Source organism: Rhinopithecus roxellana, chromosome 10, assembly GCF_007565055.1.
Source record: "Rhinopithecus roxellana isolate Shanxi Qingling chromosome 10, ASM756505v1, whole genome shotgun sequence".
Lineage (NCBI taxonomy): Eukaryota > Metazoa > Chordata > Mammalia > Primates > Cercopithecidae > Rhinopithecus > Rhinopithecus roxellana.
This window is the reverse complement of record NC_044558.1, coordinates 62785045-62810050: the sequence shown is the minus strand read 5'-3', so window position 1 is coordinate 62810050 and position 25006 is coordinate 62785045. Positions and strand designations below refer to the sequence as shown.

At 39.5% G+C, this 25006-nt stretch overlaps 1 pseudogene; it reads left to right on the top strand.

The window, feature by feature from the left end:
* The window catches only part of LOC104654866, a 28619-nt pseudogene extending 4249 nt beyond the window's left edge, over positions 1–24370 (top strand).
* The last annotated feature ends 636 nt before the right edge of the window (positions 24371–25006 follow it).

Sequence of the window (25006 nt, the reverse complement as noted above, 5' to 3'; positions counted from 1 at the left end):
ATGAAGATTTGGGATACTTCACAGATAAATAATTCTGGCCAGATTCTGGCTGAGGGAAGGGGAAATATGAAATGAGTAATGAAGAAGAAAGCCATCGACATCAATTATGGCTTCATGACCAATTAGAGAAACGAGGACTGTAGTAAGTTTGCATATTTCATCTTTGCTTCTGGATGTATATATTTATTTGTATATGCTAACAAATTTTCCTTCTTTTTCTCTCTTCTGTTTTTTATTTTGTATATAAGTTGTCATAAATAACTCTTATTATTTTGAGCTGCGTTCCATCATTACCTAGTTTACTGAGAGTTTTTAGCATGAAGCAGTGTTGAATTTTATTGAAGGCCTTTTCTGCATCTATTGAGATAATCGTGTGGTTTTTGTCATTGGTTCTGTTTATGTGATGGATTATGTTTATGATATGCATATGTTGGACCAGCCTTGCATCCCAGGGATGAAGCCAACTTGATCATGGTGGATAAGCTTTTTGATGTGCTGCTGGATTCAGTTTGCCAGTATTTTATTAAGGATTGTCACGTCGATGTTCATCAGGGATATTGGCCTGAAGTTTTCTTTTTTTGTTGTGTCTCTGCCAGGTTTTTGTGTCAGGATGATGCTGGCCTCATAAAATTAGTTAGGGAGGAGTCCCTCTTTTTCTATTATTTGGAATAATTTCAGAAGAAATGGTACCAACTCCTCTTTGTACCTCTGGTAGAATGCAGCTGTGAATCCATCTGGTCCTGGGCTTTTTTTGGTTGGCAGTAATTAGTGCCTCAATTTCAGAACTTGTTGTCTATTCAGGGATTCTACTCCTTCCTGGTTTAGTCTTGGGAGGGTGTATGTGTCCAGGAATTTATTCATTTCTTCTAGATTTTCTAGTTTATTTGCATAGAGGTGTTTATAGTATTCTCTGACAGTAGTTTGTATTTCTGTGATGTCAGTGGTGATATCCCCTTTATCATTTTTTATTGTCTACTTGGTTCTTCTCTCTTTTCTTCTTTATTAGTCTGGCTAATGATTTATCTATTCTGTTAATCTTTTCAAAAAAACAGCTCCTGGACTCATTGATTTTTTTTTAAAGGATTTCTTGTGTCTCTATCTCCTTCAGTTCTGCTCTGATTTAGTTATTTCTTGTCTTCTGCTAGCTTTTGAATTTGCTCTTGCTTCTCTAGTTCTTTTAATTGTGATGTTTGGGTGTCGATTTTAGATCTTTTCCACTTTCTCCTGTGGGCATGTGGTGCTATAAAATTTCCCTCTAAACACTGCTTTAGCTGTGTCGCAGAGATTCTGGTACGTTGTGTCTTTGTTCTCACTGGTTTCAAATAACTTATTTATTTCTGCCTTCATTGTGTTACTTACCCAGTAGTCACTCGGGAGCAGGTTGTTCAGTTTCCATATAGTTGTGCGGTTTTGAATGAGTTTCTTAATCCTTAGTTCTAATTTGATTGCACTGTATTCTGAGAGACTGTTTGTTATGATTTCCATTCTTTTGCATTTGCTGAGGAGTGCTTTACTTCCAATTATGTGGTCAATTTTAGAATAAGTGCGATGTGGTACTGAGAAGAATGTATATTCTGTTGATTTGGGGTGGAGAGTTCTGTAGATGTCTATTAGGTCTGCTTGGACCAGAGCAGAGTTCAAGTCCTATTCTTGTTAATTTTATGTCTCGTCAATCTGTCTAATATGGACAGTGGGGTGTTAAAGTCTCCCACTATTATTGTGTGGGAGTCTAAGTATCTTCATAGGTCTCTAAGGACTTGCTTTATGAATCTGGGTTCTTCTGTACTGGGTTCATATATATTTAGGATAATTAGCTCTTCTTGTTGCATTTATCCCTTTACCATTATCTAATGCCCTTCTGTGTCTTTTTTGATCTTTGTTTGTTTAAAGTCTGTTTTATCAGAGACTAGGATTGCAACTTCTGCTTTTTTTTTTTTTTCCTTTCCATTTGCTTAGTAAATATTCCTCCATCCCTTTATTTTATGCCTATGTGTATCTTTACATGTGAGATGGGTCTTCTGAATACAGCACACTGATGGGTCTTGACTCTATCCAATTTGCCAGTCTGTGTCTTTTAATTGGGGCATTTAGCCCATTTACATGTAAGGGTAATATTGTTATGTGTGAATTTTATCCTGTCATTATGATGCTAGCTGGTTATTTTGCCCATTAGTTGATGCAGTTTGTTCATAGTGTCGGTGATCTTTACAATTTGGTATATTTTTGCAGTGGCTGGTACCAGTTTTTCCTTTCCATGTTTAGTGCTTCCTTTGGGAGCTCTTGTAAGGCAGGCCTGGTGGTGACAAAATCTCTCAGCATTTGCTTCTCTGAAAAGGATTTTATTTCTCCTTCACTTATGAAGCTTAGTTTGGCTGAATATGAAATTCTGGGTTGAAAATTCTTTTCTTTAAGAATGTTGAATATTGGCCCCCACTCTCTTCTGGCTTGTAGGGTTTCTGCAGAGAGATCCACTGTTAGTCTAATGGGCTTGCCTTTCTGGGTAACCCGACCTTTCTCTCTGGCTGCCCTTAACATTTTTCCTTCATTTCAACCTTGGTGAATCTGATGATTATGTGTCTTGGGGTTGCTCTTCTCAAGGAATATCTTTGTGGTGTTCTCTGTATTTCCTGAAATTGAATGTTGGCCTGTCTTGCTAGGTTGGGGAAGTTCTCCTGGATAATATCCTAGAGAGTGTTTTCCAACTCAGTTCCATTCTCCCCATCACTTTCAGGTACACCAATCAAATGTAGATTTGATCTTTTCACATAATCCCATATTTATTGGAGGCTTTCTTCATTTTGGAGTTTAGCACTATAGTTTAATCTTTAAGGAATAGGTATTCAGTGGGACTATGACAGAATATGAGGAGTAATTAATACAACAACAGTGGATACAATGACTGTTGGGACTGGTACAACTTTTAATTTTAGGGAAAGGGTAAAAACTTCACTTATAAGAAGGATAAGGTTTTAAAATGTGTATGACTGTTTTATGGTTCTTATTACATATACCTAGATTGGTTTCTGAGATAATTTAACTAATATAAATTGTGGTCAAATAAATTGTGGTCAAATAACTAATATAAATTGTGGTCAAAATGTGTGTATTTCTTTGCCCATTTTATCATTGTATTTAATGATATTTATTATTTTAACCTTGCATAATTGAAACTTTTTTTGTATTTTGGCATACTTTTATTTCAAGCCTTTTGGGGGGTGCATATACCTTTTTTGTTTTTTTTCTATTGAGATGGAGTTTTGCTCTTGTTGCCCAGGCTGCAGTGCAGTGGCGCGATCTCGGCTCACTGCAACCTCCACCTCCCAGGTTCAAGTGATTCTCCTGCCTCAGCCTCCCGAGTAGCTGGAATTACAGTTGCCCACCACCACGCCCAGCTAATTTTGTTGTGTTTTTAGTAGAGGCAAGGTTTCACCATGTTAGCCAGGCTGGTCTTGAACTCCTGACCTCAGGTTATCCTCATTCCTCAGCCTCCCAAAGTGCTGGGATTACAGGCATGAGCCACCACATGCAGCCCGCACATACCTTTTAAAGAAAGTTTAGCTTTTCGAGTTTGCACAATTTCATGTCCTGATTTTAAATTTATTTATTAATTTAATGTTTTTACTTTTGTTTTAGGTTTGGGAGTACATGTGAAGGTTTGTTACATAGGTGAATTTGTGTCACGCGGGTTTGTTGTACAGATTATTTCATTATCCGGGTATTAAGCCCAGTACCCAATAGTTATCTTTTCTGTTCTGCGTGACTGAAACTATAGCCATGAACAGCAACTACCATTTCCATTCTATGTTCTGCTTCTATCATGTTGCCTATTTTAGATACATTGTTTTTGGTTTGGGGGTTTTTTTTTGAGACAGTCTCTCTCTGTCTCCCAGGCTGGAGTGCAGTGGCGCGATCTCAGCTCACTGCAGCCTCTGCCTCCCAGGTTCAAGCAATTCTCCTGCCTCAGCCTCCAGAGTAGCTGAGATTACAGGCTGCACCACCACACCCAGCTAATTTTTGTACTGTTAGTAGGGATTGGGGTTCATGATGTTGGCCAGGGTGGTCTTGAACTCCTGACCTCGTGAGCTGCACTCCTCGGCCTCCCAAAGTGTTGGGATTACAGGTGTGAGCCACTGTGCCCGGCCCACATATACCTTTTAAAGAAAGTTTAGCTCTTCAGGTTTGTACAATTTCATGTCCTGATTTTAAATTTATTAATTTATTCTTTTTAACTTTTATTTTAGGTTTGGTAGTACACGTGAAGGTTTGTTCCATAGGTGAATTTGTGTCACAAGGGTTTGTTGTACAGATTATTTCATTACCCAGGTATTAAGTGCAGTACCCAATAGTTATCTTTTCTGTTCTGCATGTCTGAAACTCTGTACCTGTTGAACAGTAACTACCATTTTCATTCTACATTCTGCTTCTATCAGTTTGCCTATTTTACATACATTGTATAATTGGAATCACACAGAATTTGTTTTTTTGTGATTAACTTATTTTACTTAGCATAATATCCTCACGGTTCCTCCATGTTGTAGCACTTGACAGGATTTTCTTCTTTTTTAAGACTAAATAATACTACATTGTATGTATATACATTGTATTTTCTTTTCTTTCCTTTTCTTTTTCTTATTTATTTATTTAGAGACAGAGTCTCACTCTGTCACCCACGCTGGAGTACAGCAGCACAATCATGGCTTACTGCTGCCTCGACCCCCTGGGCTTAAGTGATCCTTTTGTCTCAGCTTCCTGTGTAGCTGTGACTAAAGGTGCATGCCACCATGCCCAGCTAATTTTCTAGTTTTTCATTTTTGTAGAGCTGGGATCTCACTATGTTGCCCAAGCTGGTCTTGAACTCCTGGGCTCAAGTGGTCCTCTCACCTCAGCCTCCGGAAGTGCTTGGATTACAGGTGTGAGCCGCCACACCTGACCCAATACTACATTTTCTTTATCCATTCATCTGTCAATGGACATTTAATATGTTCATTCTTTGTTTTCACTATTCCTTGACCATTTGCAGGCATATGTGCCATTTGTTGCCTATGTTCAAAGTAAACAGCCTTCACTTCCTGTTTCTTGAGGCTATAGTTGAGGGGGTTCAGCAAGGAGGTGATCACACCTCTATACAGTATGCAAGTATGAGATTGTGCATACTGTATAGAGACCGCTTGCTCCAGAACTGATCCTAAAGGTGGACTGATGTGCTTGAATAGAGCTGTCCCATAGAACAGAAACACCATGGTGAGGTGGGAGGAGCAGGTTTTGCCTTGGCCCCAGAGGAAGAAATACCTAGAATGGCAAACATAATTTTTGAGTAAGCAAAGAGGATCAGAGGAAATGTCACAAGTCTTGAGAAATGCAATAGATCAGCTAGCAGAATGGTGTTAGCATGGAATCAGTGCAGGACAGAGGGAAGCATGAAGGCCGTTCACAACTGAAGTGGAGAATGATATTGGGACCACAGAACTGCAAGTTTGGATACAAAGATTGTTCACTTGTGAGTTCAGAAACCCCATCTTGTTTGTTGCATTGACTGTTGCAGTGCAGAGAGGTTGGTTCATGACCGTGGTAGAAAGCAGAGGGTGGCAGATGGCAGCATAGCAGGCATAGGTGATGGCAGAGAGCAAGCAGCCCGTGGTGCCCCAAGAAAAAATGAAAAAGAAACTCTGGGTGATACAGCCCCACACCAAGATAGTTTTTTATGAAACAGGAAATTCTGCAGCATCTTGGGCAATGACTGAGGAGTAACATATATCTAGGAAGAAAAAATTCCCAGGGAAGAATTACTTAGGGGTAGGGAGGCAAGAATCAGCATTGATTACCAACGGCATCATCAGATTCCCTATCAGGGTCAGGAGATAAATCACCAGGAACAGCACAAAGAGTGGGGTCTGTATCTGGGGGCCACTGGACAGCCCCAGAAACACAAAATAATTCATCAATAATGCTTTTGATGATTTCTTAGAGATACTATCCCTAGAAAGAAATATTCATATTTCATCTGGTAGGACAATGATCTGAGTCCTTCTCAGTGATTTTAACCTATAAAGAATTCACCTTGGCGGAGCACGGTGGCTCACACCTGTAATCCTATCACTTTGGGAGGCCGAGGTGGGTGGATCACGAGGTCAGGAGATCGAGACCATTGTGGCTAACATAGTGAAATCACGTCTCTACTAAAAATACAAAAAAATTAGCCAGGTGTGGTGGCGGGTGACTGTAGTCCCAGCTACTCGGGAGGCTGAGGCAGGAGAATGGCGTGAACCCGGGAGGCGGAGTTTGCAGTAAGCCGAGATCGCGCCACTGCACTCCAGCCTGGGCGACAGAGCGAGACTCCGGCTCAAAAAAAAGAATCACCTTTTAGCTTCAATCCGGATATTAAATCTGAGGACAAAGGAATATCAAATTACTCTTAAATACTGCAGCTTTCCTTCTCTTGCCAAGCTCTCCTAAGCCCCATATTCAGCTCATCTTCTGAATAACACTTGATGCTTTCTAACAGATACTTGACTTAGTACATTAAATAATTATCTCTGCCTTCTAGAATTTATATTATTCTATATTATACACAGGCAGGGAAATTTGTCTTTTTTTTTCCTCTGGGGAGTGTATGGTAAACGCACCTGATAGCAGTAACTTAAGCATACCCTGAGAATGACCCTGTACGGCAGACACACCTGAATGTGTGTTCCAAGCTAGGGAATCCGGAAGTGGCCAGCCCAGAGATTTGTTCTTGTCCATGAGGAACAGGTGAGCCTCCGGCTCGTCCAGTAGAATGTGGGCCATACAGGGGATCAAGGTCTTTGTTTCAGGTTAAGTGAAGGTTGCCAGATGGAGACTTTTTTGCGGTGGCGGTGCAGGGAGGTGGGGGAGTTGGGGATGGGGGTTGCTAAGTGACATTGCTATATAAACTGCAGGCCTTTTGCAAGCAGTTGCAGTTCTTCTGCCCAGTCCATCATTGCTGTATTGTACCTAAGATGGTTCTCCTGCCCAGCCTGCTGCCATTGGACAGTGCAGTTATCTAGCCCATCGCCACTGGACTCTCTCCCCTGTAGGTAAGCCCCCAATAAAACTCCATGTCTCATTTGCTGGCTCTGAGTCTCTTTGGCCTCTTGAACCAGGTGCCACCCCCATTGGAGTTGATAGGGGTTCAGCATAACACTGATGCACTCCCCATTGCCAATGATTGTCACTGTCTTAAAAAACTTTTGAGTAAGAGAAGATGATCAGGGAAGTGTCACAGTCCTAGAAACGCAGTAGACCCAATTAGAAGGCTCTCAGTATTTGCCGAATGAAAGAACGAATGCCTCCTCAGCTGTAATGTCTTCCCCAACCCTCATGCTACCAGCTGTCTGCTTAGAAGCAAGACACCTCGCCCAGTCTCTATCCTCTTATACTCTTCCCCAGCCTTTCAGCTGGTAACATCCAAGATTAGGTGAGTCCTAGAATTGAAATGAGTAGAAAGATGCCAAAGTGAGAGAAACTCTTTTGTGGGAGACCATTTTTCCGAACAATTGGAGCTTAAATTCTTAGCACATTTCATCTGAAAGGAACATTCAGAGGCATGTTATCTGACCTCTGTATTTTCACATAATTACAGTGTGGAACAGGGAAATGACATGACTTGCACAAGGTCACATAGCTAGATGGTTTCAGAGCCAAGACCAAGCAAAGTGTTCTGATTTCTCATCCAGTTCTCTTTTTGATGCTCCACACATGGGCAATAGATATTTGTGGATTTAAGCAGTTTTGCATTGAGCCAGGTGTAGACTGGGCAGGAGAGGAGTGACCGTAATATACCTTTGTCCTTTGCAACATGCCTTAAGGTTCTACAGCAGCTACTATGGTGGTAAAGTGAGCACTAGACTCAGAGTTAGGAAGCCCTTGCTGACTACCTTGAAAAGTCTGTGAAAATGTTTCAAGACATAACCTTCCCCAATGCAAAATGGGTATAAAATTGGAGCAAATGTGATTAAAATCTTCATAAGATATGACATACTTTTAATAAAAGTTTTAAAAAATATGTATAAGACTGAAATAGAATATGGGTAAAAGAAAAATTTGAGATCTTTTGGTGTGTAGATTGTGCACAACATTCCCCATGAAATATTTCACCTGTACTGTAAAATTCTGTTTTCAGTAAATGCATTTTTTTAGATAGGAAAAGTGCTTTCTGGCTCACAGTTCCTCTCAGCCGGACTTCCAAGCCTTCTTCATTATTTATTCTCTCCGGACATTCACTCTCCTCTTTCTTGCCAAGACATGCTGACTCACCCTTGTATTTTATATTGTAATCCCATCAGAAAACAAAACACTTTTTCTTTCCTTACCTCCTTCAAACCTCATTTCCTTATTCTTATTGCTGTTCCCACCTACTTACATACTCATATGATAATTAGCATTTATTTTATGCATAATATATTTCAGACACCATAACAGAATACTGTTGATCTCATTTAATTCTCACAAAAACTGATAATACAGATATTTCTGACCCCATTTCTGTGGGTCAGGAAGGTTAAGTGGCACACTCAGTCACACAGCTTACAAAGTGGTGGAATTGAGACTCATGCCCAAGGCCCTTTGACTTCAAATCCTATGTTTTTACTTCTTTGCAATACTGCAAAAGTATGCTTATGGGAAAATCTTTCTTGGTTTTGAGATTATGCATTTTCTTGAGGAGACTTAGGAGTCCAGGCAGGAATGTGAAGTGGCCCTGGGCATTTGAGCCACTGACCGTGCCTGGAACTTCTTCCTCAAATTGTCCCAATGCTCACAAATATATGGGCATGAGGAGTCTGACCTCTTGGAAGAAAGATGGGGACTTCTGGGTCACGGAAAATTCCAGAAAGAGAAGACTAAGGTAAAGCCAGATGGAGGATTGAAGGCAATTCAGACTTAAAGAAGTAGAACTCTACAGGGATGGGGAAAATGGGGTGTCAGAGAGGGCACTTCTAGTTTTCCTTCACTTGTTTTCCTACCTAAACATCTGGTGGTGATGCATCAAGTAACATGGGAAGGACTGGGATTTATTCATACAAAGAACAGTCTTCTTCTTGTCCCTTTCCTAAAAATGGCAGTAGCAAATTTAACTTTTCATTTTTGATCTTTCTCTTTATCATACTCTTTCTAATATAGCTACTGTGCTATATTAGAAACACATCTGGAGGCACAGCATTGACCTCAACTGAACTCTAGAAACCCCCAGGATCCCAGACTCTAGTGAACTTTCCAAGTGTGTTCCGTGGAGCACAAATATGCTGCCCGCGAGCTGCAGGGGCCGCCACAAGCGCTGAGAGGCTAGTCCCGTGTGTCGGTCTCTGCCTACCCCGCCTCATGTACTGTAATCACCATGGCTCTTCATTTATTTGTTTATGTATGTGACTTTTGCAGTGGGTTTTATTTTAATGAACAAATTATTTAGCTAATAAAGCAACTTTTAAAATGAGTCACTTAAGGAATCTTTGATCAGAAGTAAGGAGAAAGACTCTTTCTCTGGTCTCTCTATTTACCACTCCACTCATCTTTCATCTCAAAGAAAGCTTTTTTATTTGTTTGTTTGTTTTTTTCCGGATCCTGATACATGAAAAAACAGAATAGAAAACCCCAGTGGGCAAGTGGGTAGACAGATCAAACTTAGAGGACAGTCACTACCTGATTTTGTGACTTTGAGCAACAATCTTACCATTCTTGGTACAGTTTCTAATTATAATAAGAAGTTTATTTTAAAAAAGAAATTTATAACTAAGTCCCATTCAGATCCCCCCAATTCGATGTAGGTCTGGCTCCCTTACCTCCTCAGTGAACGGGGCTGTCCCGGGTCCAAAACGCACACTGCATTTTGAGCTAGGCTGTCAGCTGCCTCCACAGCAGGGATGCAACGTGTGCAAGAAAACTCTCTCCAGCAGTAGTTGTCTTCCACAGAGGGCTCCAATTGCATTTCCCACAAAGCCCACTTAGCTAACAGTCAATGCTGGGTCTGAAGTCATGCTCAAACTCAGAGCAGTTCCCTTCAAGGTCACTTCTCGGTAGAGGCTAAGGTACTGTGGCATTCAGTGGAGGTTGTCCTGAGTCTTTTGGTCCCAGCTAAGAGAATCTGATACTTCTTATTTTACTTTTTTGTCTCCTTCAGTCCTGCAGAAAGCTCATGTCTAGTTTGTGTGACCTGTCTCTATTTCTTCATCAATTTGTTGGTAATATTGCGCCAGGTGGGATGTTGAGTAAGTACCCAGAGATAGCACCATTCTCCTTGAGCATCTCCCGGAACCAACCGTGTTCTTTTTCTTCTCTTGTATCCACCTTTCCATCAAGACTTTCTACTCAGCTTATTTGTAGAAACTACTTATGTTTCTCCATTTAAAAACAGAGCAGGAGCACTTAGTAACCCCCTTTCCTCCAGAAGAAGCCCTAAAAATATAATCAAGTTTGAAAACCTTCCATGAATAATAAATTGACTTTAAAGGCCTCTACATATGACAATACTAAGATTTAGATATTTCTGTTGAAGAGAAAGAGGAAAGTACAAGTTAGTGAAAATTTAACCTTCACCCATCTGTATTTTAATTCATTTCTGAGATTGTCCCAATCCTTCAGAAAATAGACATATGTAATATACCACATATTATGTAACATGCCCATAATCAAACACATTACTATCTATAGTGAAATGTCTGAGTACTTCTAAGTGGGATAAAAGGCTACAAATATCCTCATGTCAGTTAACTTCCAATTTTCCTCCAAATTAGTTTTGGAAAAAAAAAAGTTTGGTTTTTAGAGCGTTTTGGAGAGTTTAGAATTAGAGATGAGGGTTTATAAACTTGTTCTAAATGCTTATATTAATGTTTTTTATTTCTATGTTTCTTATTACATTTCTTGATCTGTCTGCTCTTGCAATAGCACTATTCTGTCTTTTTAAATTTTTTATTTTATTTTATTTTAAGTTCTTGGGTATATGTGCAAGATGTGCAGGTTTGTTTAATACAAAAATATGTGCCCATGGTGGTTTGCTGCACCTTCAACCCATTATCTAAGTATTAAGCCCAGCATGCATTAGCTGTTTTTCCTGATGTTCTCCCTCACCCTGCCACCCACATCCCCCACCCACCCCTGCTGACAGGCCCCAGCGTGTGTTGTTCCCCTCCCTGCGTCCATGTGTTCTCACTGTTCAACATGCATTATTTGACTTTCTGTTCTTGCATTAATTTGCTGAGGATAACGGCTTCCAGCTCCATCCATGTCCCTGCAAAGGACATAATGTCATTCCTTTTAATGGCTGCATAATATCCCATGGTGTATATGTACCACATTTCCTTCACCCAGAAGAAAATTCTTCATATCATTGATGGGCATTTGGGTTGATTCCATGTCTTTGCTATTGTGAATAGTGCTACAACAATCATACATATGCATGTATTTTTATAATAGAATGATTTATATTCTTTTGGGTATATACCCAGTGAGAGGATTGCTGGGTCAAATGGTATTTCCAGTTCTAGGTTTTTGAGGAATGGCCACACTGTCTTCCACAATGGTTTAACTAATTTACATTACCACCAACAGTGTAAAAGCGTTCTTATCTCTCCACAGCCTCGCCAGCATCTGTTGTTTCTTGACTTTGTAATACTTGCCATTCTGACTGGAATGAAATGATATCTCATTGTGGTTTTGATTTGCATTTCTCTAATTATCAGTGATGTTGAGCTTTTTTTCGTATGTTTGTTGGCTGCATAAATGTCTTCTTTTGAGAAATGTCTGTTCATTTCTTTGCCCACTTTTTAATGGGATTTGTATTTTCTTGTAAATTTGTTTAAGTTCCTTGTAGACTCTGGATACTAGACCTTTGTCAGATGGATAGATTGCAAATTTTTTCTGTCATTCTGTAGGTTGTCTGTTTACTCTGATGATAGTTTCTTTTGCTGTGCAGAAACTGTTTAGTTTAATTAGACTCCATTTGTCGATTTTCACTTTTGCAATTGTTTTTGCCATTTTTGTCAAGTAATCTTTGCCCATGCCTATGTCCTGTATAGTATCGCCTAGATTTTCTTCTAGGGTTTTTATAGTTTTGGATTTTACATTTAACTCTTTAATCTATCTTGAGTTAATTTTTGTATATGGTGTAAGGAGGGGGTCCAGTTTCATTTTTCTGCGTATGGCTAGCCAGTTCTCCAAGCACCATTTAAAGGATTTTCTTTCCCCATTGCTTGTTTTTGTCAGGTTTATTGAAGATGAGATGGTTGTAGAACTTATTTCTGAGTTCTCCTTCTGTTCCATTGGTCTATGTGCCTGTTTTTGTACCAGTACCATGCTGTTTTGGTTACTGGAACCTTGTAATGTAGTTTGAAGTCAGGTAGCATGATGCCTCCAGCTTCGTTCTTTTTGCTTAGGATTGTCTTGGCTATAAAGGCTCTTTTTTGGTCCCATGTGAATTTTAAAATAGTTTTTCCTAATTCTGTGAAGAATGTCAATGGCAGTTTAATGGGAATAGCATTGAATCTATAAATTGCTTTGGGCAGTATGGCCATTTTCACGATGCTGATTCTTCCTATCCATGAGCATGGAATGCTTTTCCATTTGTTTGTGTCTTCTCTGATTTGGTTTGCAGTTCTCCTTGAAGAGGTCCTTCACTTCCCTTGTTAGCTGAATTTCTAGGTATTTTATTCTCTTTGTAGCAATCGTGAATGGGAGTTCATTCATGATTTGGCTCTCTGCTTGTCTATTGTTGGTGTATAGGAATGCTTGTGACTTTTGCACACTGATTTTGTATCCTGAGACTGCAGACGTTGCTCATCAGCTTAAGAGGCTTTTGGGCTAAGATGATGGGGCTTTCTAGATATAGGATCATGTCATCTGCAAACAAAGACAATTTGACTTCCTCTCTTCCTATTTGAGTATCCTTTATTTCTTTCTCTTGCCTCTTTGCCCTGGCCAGAATTTCTAATGCTATGTTTAATAGGAGTGGTGAGGAAGGGCAACCTTGTCTTATACTAGTTTCAAAAGGAATGCTTCTAGCTTTTGCCTGTTCAGTATGATATTGACTGTGGGTTTGTCATGTATGACTCTCTTTATTTTGAGGTATGTTCCTTCAATGCCTCGTTTCAGTTACTGAGAGTTTTTAACATGAAGGGATGTTGAATTTTATTGAAGGCCTTTTCTGCATCTATTGAGATAGCAGTTTTGGTCTTTAGTTCTATTTACATAATGAATTATGTTTACTGATTTGCATATGTTTAACCAGCCTTGCATTCCTGGGATGAAGCTGACTTGATCATGGTAGGTAAGCTTTTTGAAGTGCTCCTGAATTCAGTTTACCATATTTTATTGAGGATTTTTGCATTGATATTCATTAGGGATACTGGCCTGAAGTTTCTGCCAGGTTTTGGTATCAGGATGATGCTCACCTCATAAAATAAGTTTGGGAGGAGTCCCTCCTTTTCAATTGTTTGGAATAGTTTCAGAAGAAATGGTACCAGCTCCTCTTTGTACCTCTGGTAGAATTCAGCTGTAAATCCTTCCGGCCCTGGGCTATTTTTTGTTTGGTAGGCTATTTATTACTGCCTGAATTTCAGAACTCATTATTGGTGTATTCAGGGATTCAACTTCTTCCTGGTTCAGTCTTGGGTGGGTGTATGTGTTCAGGAATTTATCCATTTCTTCTAGACTTTCTAGTTTATGTGCATAGAGGTGTTCATAGTATTCTCTGATACTTGTTTGTATTTCTTTGGGGTCAGTGGTGATAGCCCCTTTATCATTTTTTGTTGTGTTTATTTGATTCTTCTCTCTTTTCTTCTTTATTAATCTAGCTAGTGGTACATCTATTTTATTGATTTTTTCAAAAAAACAGCTCCTGGATTCATTGATTTTTTGAAGGGTTTTTTGTGTCTCTACCTCCTTTAGTTCCACCGTGATGCTGGCTATTTCTTGTCTCCTGCTATCTTTGCTTTTCTCTTGGTTTGCTCTCGGTTCTCTAGTTCTTTTAGTTGTGATGTTAGAATGTCAGTTTGAGATATTTCTAGCTTTTTGATGTGGGCATGTAGTGCCATAACTTTTCCTCTTAACACTGCTTTAGCTGCATCCCAAGATTCTGGTACATTGTCTCTTTGTTCTCACTGGTTTCAAAGAACTTCTTGATTTCTTCCTTAATTTCATTATTTACCCAGGAGTCATTTAGGAGCAGGTTGTTCAATTTCCATGTAGTTGTGTGGTTTTGAGTAAGTCTCTTAATCTTGAGTTCTAATTTGATTGCATTGTGGTATGAGACTGTCTGTTATAATTTCAGTTCTTTTGCATTTGCTGAGGAGTGGTTTACTTCCAATTACGTGATTGATTTTAGAGTAAGTGCCATGTGGTACTGAATAGAATGTATACTCTGTTGGTTTTGTGTGGAGAGTTCTGTAGCTATCTATGAGGTCCGCTTGATCCAGAGCTGATTTCACATCCTGAGTATCTTTGTTAATTTTTTGTCTCAGTGATCTGTCTAATATTGACAGTGGGGTGTTAAAGTTTCCCATTATTATTGTGTGAGAGTCCAAGTTTCTTTGTAGGTCTCTAAGAACTTGTTTTACAAAACTGGGTGCTCCTATATTGAGTACATATATATTTAGGAGAGTTAGCTCTTCTTATTGAATTGAACCCTTTACCATTATGTAATGCCCTTCTTTGTCTTTTTTGATCTTTGTTGGTTTACAGTCTGTTTCATCAGAAACTAGGATTGCAACCCCTGCTTTTTTCTACTTCCCATTTGGTTGGTAAATTTTCCTCCATCCCTTCATTTTGAGCCTATGTATGTCTTTGCATACAAAAAGAGTCTCGAATACAGCACACCAAATGGGTCTTGTCTTTCTATCCAGCTTGCCATCCTGTGTCTTTTAATTGGGGCATTTAGCCCATTTACATTTAAGGTTAGTATTATTTTGTGTGAATTTGATCCTGTCATCATGATACTGGCTGGTTATTTTGCAGACTTGTTAATGTAGTTGCTTAATGGTATCTTTGGTCTGTGTACTTCAGTGGGTTTTTGTAGTGGCTGGTAACGGTTTTTCCTTTCCATATTTAGTGCTTCCTTCAGGAGCTCTTGCAAGGCAGACCTGGTGGTGACAAATTCTCTCAGCATTTACTTGTCTGAAGAGGATTTTATTCCTCCTTCACTTACCAAGCTTAGTTTGGCCAGATATGAAATTCTGTGTTGGACATTCTTCAAGAATGTTGATTATTGACCTCCAATCTCTTCTGGCCTGTAGGGTTTGTCCTGAAAGGCCTGCTGTTAATCTAATAGGCTTCCCTTTGTAGGTGATCTGGCCTTTCTTTCTGGCTGCTCTTAACATTTTTCTCTTAATTTTGACCTTGGAGAATCTGAAAATTATGTGTCTTGTGGGTGATCTTCTCATGGAGTGTCTTACTGGGGTTCTCTGGATTTCCTGAGTTTGAACATTGGCCTGTCTTGCTAGGTTGGGGAAGTTCTCCTGGATGATATAGTGAACTGTGTTTTCCAACTTGGTTTCATTCTCCCTGTCTCTTTCAGGTACCCCAATCAGTCATAGGTTTGGTCTTTTTACATAATTCCATATTTCTTGGAGGTTTTGTTCATTTCTTTTCATTCTTTTTTTCTCTATTCTTGTCTGCCTGTCAGCAAGATAGTCTTCAGGCTGGGTGCACTGGCTTACGCCTGTAGTCCCAGCACTATGGGAAGCTGAGGCAGGAGGATCACCTGAGGTCAGGAGTTCAAGACCAGCCTGGCCAACAAGGCAAAACCCCATCTCTACTAAAAATACAAAAATTATCCAGGTGTGGTAGCAGACACCTGTAATCCCAGCTACTCAGGAGGCTGAGGCAGGAGAATCGCTTGAACCCAGGAGGAGGAGGCTGCAGTGAGCCGAGATCGCGCCACTGCACTCCAGCCTGGGTGACAGAGCAAGACTCCGTCTCAAAAAAAAAAGAAAAAGAAAGAAAGAAAAGAAAAAAGAGATAGTCTTCAGGCTCTAAGATCCTTTCCTCTACTTGGTCTATTCAGCTATTGAAATTGTGGGTGCATTGTGAAGTTCTCATGTCATATTTTTCAGCTGCATTAAGTCATTTATGTTCTTCTTTAAACTGGTTATTCTGGTTCACTGCTCCTTTAATGTTTTTTCATTGTTAGCTTCTTTGCATTGGGTTAGAACATACTTCTTTAATTCGGCGAAGTTTGTTATTATCCACCTTCTGAAGCCTACTTCTGTCAATTAATCTATCTCTGTACATCTAAGCACTACATCGTGTGCTCAGCATACCATTTTATTTATTTTATTTTTTTGAGACAGAGTCTCACTCTGTTGCCCAGACTGGAGTGCAGAGGCGTTATCTTGGCTCCCTCAAACTCTGCCTCCATGGTTCAAGCAATTCTTCTGCCTCAGCCTCCTGATTATCTGGGACTACAGGCATGCACCACCATGCCTGGCTAATTTTTTTGTGTTTTAGTAGACATGGGGTTTCACCATGTTGCCCAGGATGGTCTCGAACTCCTGACCTCAAGTGATCCACCCGCCCCAGCCTCCCAAAGGGCTAGGATTACAGGCGTGAGCCACCACACCTGGCCCAGTATACCATTTTAAAATCAGAAACTCTAAATGTATTTTTTCCAGTAACTGCAGATGATCAGATGATAAAACAAATGCTTTGAGGGTGAGAGAGTGAGCGTGAGCAAGAGAGAAACAAAATAGTCATTAAAGACTTTGTAAAGTGTAGAAGTCCTAGGTATTAGTCCCAACTCTGCCACTTACTGGGTTAGTGTCCTTAGGCAAGTTAATGGTCTCTGCAACCCTTAAGTTTTTCATTTATATAAAGGGATACTGCCTACCTTTCAAGATTTCATTTATACTGCCTACCTTGCGAGATTGTTGTAATGAATAATTAAGATTATTTTAAAGTGTACAGAGCATATCTTAGCTATTGTGAATGATGCTGCAATAAACATAGGAGTGTTGATATCTCATATATATGTATGTGTGTATATATGTGTGTATATGTGTGTGTGTGTATGTATGCATGTGTGTGTATATATATATATATATAGAGAGAGAGAGAGAGAGAGAGAGAGAGGTCTCACTCTGTTGCCCAGGCTAGTGTCAAATTCCTGGCTCAAGCGATCCTCTCACCTCAGCCTCCCAAAGTCCTGGGATTACAGACATGAGCCACCAGCACCTGGCCAAGTGTGAATATCTCTTTGAGATCCTAATTTCATTTCATTTGGCTATATACCCAGAAGTGGGATTGCTGGGTCATATGGTAGTTCTATTTCTAATCTTTTGAGGAACTTTCATACAGTTTTCCATAGTGGCTGTACCATTTTGCATTTTTAACAACAGTGTATGAGAGTTCCTTTACTCCACATTCTCAGCAACTTATCTTTTTTTTCTATAGTAGCTGTGAGATGGTAGCTCACTGTAGTTTTTATTTTCATTTCCCTGATAGTTAATGATGTTGAGAATCTTTCATGTACCTGGCCCATTTGCATGCCTTCTTTGTAGAAATGTATGTTCAACTGCTTTGCCCAGTTTATAATTGGGTTATTAGTTTCTTTGCTATTGAGTTGTAGGAATTCCTTATATATTTAGGAAATTAATCCTTTATTTGATATATAGCTTGCAAATATTATCTCCCATTGCATAGGTTCATTCTGTTGATTATTTTCTTGGCTGTACAGAAGCTTTTAGTGTCAATTGACTGATGAATGGATAAAGAAAATATGCGTAGAATGGAATATTACTCAGCCCTAAAAAGAAGGAAATCTTACCATTTGTGTCAACATGGATGAACCTGGAGGACATTATACTAAGTGAAATAAGCCAGTCACAGAAGGACAAATACTGCATGGTTCCGCTTATATGAAGTATCTGCAATAGTCAAACACGTAGAAGCAGAGAATACAATAGTGGTTAACAGGGTGCCAGTGGGTGGGGGAAGTGGTGAGTTGTCGTTCAATGGGTATAAAGTTTTGGTTATGCTGGATGAGTAAACTCTAGATATCTGCTGTACAACATAGTACCTATAGGCAGCAATGTGATATCACACACTTCAACATTTGTTAAGAGGGTAGACCTCACATTAAGTGCTCTTACACACATACACAAACAAAAAATTTAAACAAAAGAGACACACGGAAACTTTGCGAGGTGTCGGATATGTCTGTTACCCTGATTGTGTTGATAGTATCATGGGTGTTTGCCTATGTCCAAACTCATCAAATTGTACACATTTGTATAAAGTGTTCTTTTTGTATCAATTATGTCTCAATAAATCTGTTAAAAAGATAATGTATATAGAACAGTGTGCTGGTTGATTATGTGATAAATGGTAACTCTCTTTTTTTTTTTTTTTTTTTTTGAGACGGGGTCTTGCTCTGTTACCCAGGCTGGAGTGCAGTGGTGCAATCTCAGCTCACTGCAAATTCCACCTCCCCGGTTCACGCCATTCTCCTGCCTCAGCCTCCCAAGTAGCTGGGACTACAGATGCCCGCCACCGCGCACGGCTGATTTTGTGTGTTTTTGGTAGAGACGGGGTTTCACCGTGGTCTTGATCTCCTGACCTCGTGATCCACCCGCCTCATCCTCCCAAAGTGCTGGGATTACAGGCGTGAGCCGCCACATCTGGCCAATAAATGGTAACTCTTATGTCTATTTTTATGGCAAAAAATAAAAGTAGAGAAAGGAAGCTTATAGCAAAAAATTATTGAATAAAGCAACAGGAATAAAGTAAAGCATAATTTATGACCATAAATGTAAAAATCATGGTAGTATTAAATACAAAGTTTTAGGTTTCCTTATTAAAAGGCACAGTTTTAAGAAACTAATAATATGCCACTTGAAGATAATCTGCATATAACAAAATAATAAAGAAATGTTAAAACTAAAATGATGGATAAAGATATATAAGGTGAAAGCATATAAAAAGAAAGAACAGATGGATATATTAACATCACAGCAAGTGAAATTTAAGAAGAAAACATTAAACCAAAAAATAGTTCCATTTTATAATGAGGAGTGGTATCATCCACAATGAAGATGTATGCTATTTAGTATACATCTTCTATGCTATTTAGTACACTTTCAAAATGAATGAAGCAAAAACATGAAAATACAAGGAAATATATCCAGAACCACAATTGTAGCAAACTTATCCATACCACTCTTTGTCTTTGATAGATGGGGTCAAAATCAACAATATTTAAGATTTAAGTGCATAGTGAGTAAGATAACACAAAGTTAATATCAAAACCTAAATACCACCGCTTTTTTATTTTTTTGCTTTTTTTTTATTATTATTATACTTTAAGTTCTAGGGTACATGTGCATAACGTGCAGGTTTGTTACATATGTATACTTGTGCCATGTTGGTGTGCTGCACCCATCAACTCATCATTTACATCAGGTATAACTCCCAGTGCAATCCCTCCCCCCCGCCTCCCCTCTCCCCATGATAGCCCCGGTGTGTGATGTTCCCCTTCCCGAATCCAAGTGATCTCATTGTTCAGTTCCCACCTATGAGTGAGAACATGCGGTGTTTGGTTTTCTGTTCTTGCGATAGTTTGCTGAGAATGATGGTTTCCAGCTGCATCCATGTCCCTACAAAGGACACAAACTCATCCTTTTTCATGGCTGCATAGTATTCCATGGTGTATATGTGCCACATTTTCTTAATCCAGTTTGTCACTGATGGACATTTGGGTTGATTCCAAGTCTTTGCTATTGATACCACTGTTTTTAATTGTTTGTATATGTGTATATATATGAACACCTCCAAATGCAAATAAATTTAATGTAATGGTATGTAAAAAGAAGATGCATAGGTCAGGCGCGGTGGCTCACACCTGTAATCCCAGCACTTTGGGAGGCTGAGGTGAGCAGATTACCTGAGGTCAGGAGTTTGAGATCAGCCTGGCCAACATGGTGAAACCCCATCTCTACTAAAAATACAAAAATTAGCTGGATGTGCTGGCAGGCACCTGTAATCACAGCTACTTGGGAGGCTGAGGCAGGAGAATCGCTTGAACCTGGGAGGCAGAGGTTGCAGTAAGCTGAGATCATGCCATTGCACTCCGGCCTGAGGGACAAGAGCGAGACTTCACCTCAAAAAAAAAAAAAAAAAAAAAAAAAAAAATGCATCCATGAGGCGTTTTCTCATGAATGTAATGATCATTTAATATTTAAAAAATTTATAACTGGGCCGCGCGCAGTAGCTCAAGCCTGTAATCCCAGCACTTTGGGAGGCCGAGACGGGCGGATCAAGAGGTCAGGAGATCAATACTATCCTGGCTAACACGGTGAAACCCCATCTCTACTAAAAAACAAAAAACTAGCCAGGCGAGGTGGCGGGCGCCTGTAGTCCCAGCTATTCGGGAGGCTGAGGCAGGAGAATGGCGTAAACCCGGGAGGCAGAGCTTGCAGTGAGCTAAGATCCGGCCACTGTACTCCAGCCTGGGTGACAGAGCGAGACTCCGTCTCAAAAAAAAAAAAACATTTATAACTGGTCCAATAAGAAGACATATGTGATAATCTCAGTAAATGCTGAAAATCTACTTTATAAAAATCAATATCTATTTTGATAAAATCTCCTTAAATCTAAAAAATAGATATCTATAACATAATAAAAAATTGTCTATAAACTTATATCTAATATTATACCTAACAGTGAATTACCAGAGCATTTATATTAAAGTCAGGAACAAAACAAGGATGCCTATTCAAACTATCATTCTTTTGCTATGATTATGAAATGATTGGCTTATGTTAAAAATATTTTGTTCTATTCAGGCCCATATAATTAATATATTAAGAAATTAAACGACAGTATAGATTCCAGAGAAGTGGAATCTATATAAAAGAATCACATATTAGTTTTATAACTAAAACTACAATAACTCAAGAACTTAATGGGCTGGGCGTGGTGGCTTATGCATGTATTCCAGCAGTTTGGGAGTCTGAGGTAGGAAGATCGCTTGAGGCCAGGAGTTCAAGACCAGCCTGAACAACATAGTGACGCCCTATCTCTCTCAAAAAAAGTTAACAATTGGCTGGATGTGATGTTACATGCCTGTAGTCCTAGCTGCTCAAGTGGCTCAGGCCAAAGGATTGCTCATGCCACTGAACTCCAGCCTGGGCAATAGAGTGAGACCCTGTCTCACAAAGAAAACAATACAAAAGAATGTAATGGATGTGTATGACAGCATATTAAACATAAAAGAAAGAGGTTCGATGAGGGTGGGTTAGAAGAAAATATCCAGACTGAACTGAGGAAAACAGGATAGAAGATACAGAGAAGAATATAAAATACATGAGGGAATGGTGAGAACATATAATGTACAAATAATTGGAACCAACCACAGAAGGAGAGGTAGGAGAGAATTAGGCAGATGCAGTATTCCAAGATAATTCTCTCAAACTGACAAAAGTTACCATCAAGCTAAGATTCAGGAATAGCTCCAAGCTCCAAGTTCCAAACAGGATATATACAAAGAATCTCAAAGCAAGATACATCATAGTGAAAGAGGTGACAAAGAAAAATAATAAAAGCAGCAAGAAAGAAAAGATGTATTACCTTTTAGGTAGCAGTAATATTGAAAGTAATACTATCCAGAGGAAAATAAGTCATGTATGAAAAAGACATTTGCACATGCATGTTTGTTTATAACAATACAATTCGCAAAAGTATGGAACAAAATATTGCAAAAATATGGAACCTGCCTAAATGTCCGTTAACCAACGAGTAGATAAAAACACGTGAGATATATATATATATGCACCATGGACTACTACTCAGCCATAAAAAGGAAAAAATAATGGCATTCACAGCAGCCTTGATGAAGCTGGAGACCATTATTCTAAGAGAAGTAACTTGGGAATGGAAAATCAAATATTGCATTTTCTCACAAGTCAGAGCTAAACTATGAGGATACAAAAGCATAAGAATAATATAATAGATTTTGAGGACTTGAGAGGAAGGGTGGAAGGGGGAGTGAGACTTAAAAGACTACACACCAGGTACAGTGTACACTGCTCTGGTGATGGGTGCACCAAAATCTAGTAAACTACCACTAAAGAACTTATCCATGTAACCAAAAACCACCTGTTCCCCAAAATGATGGAAATAAAATTTTTTTAAAACCTCTAACTTCTCAATGAAAACAATGGAAGTTAAAAGAAAAGGTATGTGAGCTTCAAAAATTCAGGAAGAAAATAACTGGCAAGAATTCTATAGCCAGTAAAAATATTCTTTAAAAACAAAGGTTAAATCAAGACAACTTTTAGACTACAAATGAGAGAATTTATCACCAGCAGATTTAATGAGAGTCCTTCAGGAAAAAGGACAATGATTCAGTTTGGAAGAAGAAAAACAAGAAGAAATGAAGATCAATAAGAAAACTGTAAATATGTGGGTAAATCCAAACTAATATTGACTGTTGTGATGGCTGATTTTATGTGTCAATTTGGTGGGATAAGAGGACGCCCAGATAGCTGATAAAACATTATTTCTGACTGTGTATATAAGGGTGTTTCTGGACGAGATTAGTATTGGAATTGGTAAACTGAGTAAAGACAACCGTCCTCACCAATGTGGGTGAGCATCATCCAATCTGTTGAGGGCCTCAATAGAACAAAAAGATGGAGGAGGAACAAATTTGTTTCTGTTAGAACAGGGACATCTGTCTCTCCTGCCACTGGACCTCAGGGATTGTGGTCCTCAAGGCCTTTGGACTTGAATTGGAACTCATGATACCAACTCCCCTGGTTCTCAGGCCTTTGAACTTGAACTGAATTACATGACCAGCTTTCCTGATTCTCCACCTTGTAGACAGCAGACTGTGGGGCTTCTTGGCTTTCCTGTAATAAATCTTCACACACACACACACACATTTGCACATATAGAAGAATATAGATATATAGGTATCTATATATAGATATATATATAAGAATATAGATATATCTATATATAGATATATAGATATATATTCTAATACAACTATTAAATAGGAATAACATCATGCATGTTTGAAATATATATATATATATATATATAGACAGACTTTTTCTTTGCAGAATCACCGTGGCGGCTGGGACCCTGTATACCTACCCTGAAAACTGGAGGGCCTTCAAGGCTCTCATCGCTGCTCAGTACAGCGGGGCTCAGGTCTGGGTGCTCTCCACACCACCCCACTTCCATTTTGGCCAAACCAACTGCACCCCTGAATTTCTCCGCAAATTTCCTGCCAGCAAGGTTCCAGATGAGGATGGATTCTGTGTGTTTGAGAGCAACGCCATTGCCTACTATGTGAGCAATGAGCTGTGGGGAAGTACTCCAGAGGCAGCAGCCAAGGTGGTGCAGTGGGTGAGCTTTGCTGATTCCGACATAGTGCCCCCAGCCAGTACCTGGGTATTCCCCACCTTGAGCATCATGCACCACAACAAACAGGCCACTGAGAATGCAAAGGAGGAAGTGAGGCAAATTCTGGGGCTGCTGGATGCTCACTTGAAGACAAGGACTTTTCTGGTGGGCAAACGAGTGACATTGGCTGACATCACAGTTGTCTGCACCCTGCTGTGTCTCTATAAGCAGGTCCTAGAGCCTTCTTTCTGCCAGGCCTTTCCCAATACCAACCGCTGGTTCCTCACCTGCATTAATCAGCCCCAGTTCCGAGCTGTCTTGGGGGAAGTGAAGCTGTGTGAAAAGATGGCCCAGTTTGATGCTAAAAAGTTTGCAGAGACCCAGCCTAAAAGAGATACACCACGGAAAGAGAAGGTTCACAGGAAGAGAAGCAGAAGCCCCAGGCTGAGGGGAAGGAGGAGAAAAAGGCGGCTGCTCCTGCTCCTGAGGAGGAAGTGGATGAATGTGAGCAGGCGCTGGCTGCTGAGCCCAAGGCCAAGAACCCCTTCACTCACTTGCCCAAGAGTACCTTTGTGTTGGATGAATTTAAACGCAAGTACTCCGATGAGGACACACTCTCTGTGGCACTGCCATATTTCTGGGAGCACTTTGATAAGGACAGCTGGTCCCTGTGGTACTCAGAGTATCGCTTCCCTGAAGAACTCACTCAGACCTTCATGAGCTGCAATCTCATCACTGGAATGTTCCAGCGACTGGACAAGCTGAGGAAGAATGCCTTCACCAGTGTCATCCTCTTTGGAACTAACAATAGCGGCTCCATTTCTGGAGTCTGGGTCTTCCAAGGCCAGGAGCTTGCCTTTCGGCTGAGTCCAGATTGGCAGGTGGACTATGAGTCCTACACACGGCGGAAACTGGATCCTGCAGTGAGGAGACCCAGATGCTGGTTCAAGAGTACTTTTCCTGGGAGAGGGCCTTCCAGCATGTGGGCAAAGTCTTCAATCAGGGTGAGATCTTCAAGTGAACATCTCTTGCCATTGCCTAGCTGCCTGCACCTGCCCTTCAGGGAGATGGGGGTCATTAAAGGAAACTGAACATTGAAAAAAAAAAAACAGAAATAGATATATATATATTTTTTAAATATATTCTATATATATAGAATTAAATATATTTTTAATATTTATTTTAAAATGCAATATTTTAATTTAAAAATGCATTTAACATATATTTAAATGTTATTAAAATATATGAAATTATATATTCTCTCTATATATTAAATACATAAATAGATATCAGTATATAATTTAAATATATGCCAGCCATAACACAAAAGGCTGGAAGGGGAAATGGAGTTAAACATTTGTAAGGTCCTTGCACTTTGGAAGTTAGCAAGAGTACGACTTTATATTCGGCTACAATAAGATGTGTTGTAAGCTCTAGAACCACCAGTAAAAACAGTGGAAAAAGTATATTTACTAAGTGTAGAAGAAAAATGGGATAATAAAATTTCTTAGTAAATTCAGAAGACGACAAGAAAGGAGAGAAAAAAACTAGATAGCACAAATGGGACTTATAGTCAGATGCTAAATTTATATCAGAATATATGAATAATTGCATTAAGTGTAAATTGACTAAACATTTCAGTTAAAAGTTATATATT